Raw genomic sequence first — 1,319 nt, 5'->3', positions numbered from 1 at the left:
CTGAACAAGAGACAAAAAGTGCCATAGAAAGCTATGGCCGGGCCTGAGGAGATGGAGTGCCACACGTGACGTCATCAAAGCTTCCCAATTTGGTAACATGGCGGCCGTATTTTAGCGAGGATATTGTTAAAACTACGCATCACAAAAGTGTGGGGGAGTTTAGAAAAAATGTTTCTGACTATTACCTTCAAAGACGGAAAAGAATGCACTCAATAAAAAGAATTGCTGAAATATCTCGTATCTTTCTACTCAATAATATGTGCGCTCTGTAGATTTCGGGAATTATATAAAATGTTATTAAGATAAACTAAAAGACAAGAACTTTTGACATGACTGAAGGAGCCCGAGAAGGACTAAGGTGAAGCATTAGAAGCTGTAGAGGGGCACAATTGGAAGGGCCGAGGACACAGAATTTTCAGGGATAAGGGACACTTTTAGAAGCGTCGAAGGAGCATCTACTTACAATCTCTACTAATGAATCTGTCAAGTTTGCTCCTGCCAAAACCCCCATCCCATTGCCATCATAGGATTTAATTTCCGTGAGCCATGGGCGTAGCCTTCCAGTGTTCTTACTGAAAAGAACAGAGTGGGTGTGAAACAGTCATTCTGGTACTAAAGGGCACATTTCAACCTCGTCCAATCCCTCTCCCTCATTCCCATTCACAAATCTATAATTGCTCATCATAGTCACTACATGTCTTATATCCAGACCCACGGGGGGATTTTCCATTCCAAGAGTCGAAAAGTCACCTCCGGCACCTCTGAAATGCAGCACTGACAGGGCTATTGGAAAAGCCAGGGTGGTATCATATATGGCCGAGGGATGTCTTTTGAAGGGCCTCAGGTACACCATCAGAGGAACTGAAGGGACACATGCGAAGACGTCAAAGCGGTGCCTTTGAGTGGGTTGTGGGACACAACAGGAGGGCGAAAGGTACTTCAGGAACATCTAATAACATGTAAGAAAATTTTATGGATTCATCTTTATACAGAATATTCAGTTACTGCCCTATTTATCTTTTCAGCTCAACACTGTGGTCTTTATATTATTTACTTGATTTGTTCATGTTTGGTTGATGATTATAATGCCCATCATTCTGTTCTTAATTTTCACTTTTTTTTTTCTCGGATACCTGGGCCTCGGTCTTCCGAGGGGAGGAAAAAACAAGTGAGTAATTCGGTATAATCATTTTGAAAATATAGTTGATATCATAATCATTTCTATAGTTATTGTCACTGTTGTTACTGCTGTGTTATATTTTCTTATCATTCGTAATTCCTGTAATTTAGTGTTTCTAATTGTCAAAATTCTTAGTTGC

Source organism: Penaeus monodon, chromosome 22 (genome assembly GCF_015228065.2).
Source record: "Penaeus monodon isolate SGIC_2016 chromosome 22, NSTDA_Pmon_1, whole genome shotgun sequence".
NCBI classification, from domain to species: domain Eukaryota; kingdom Metazoa; phylum Arthropoda; class Malacostraca; order Decapoda; family Penaeidae; genus Penaeus; species Penaeus monodon.
This window is presented reverse-complemented; position numbering follows the sequence as displayed.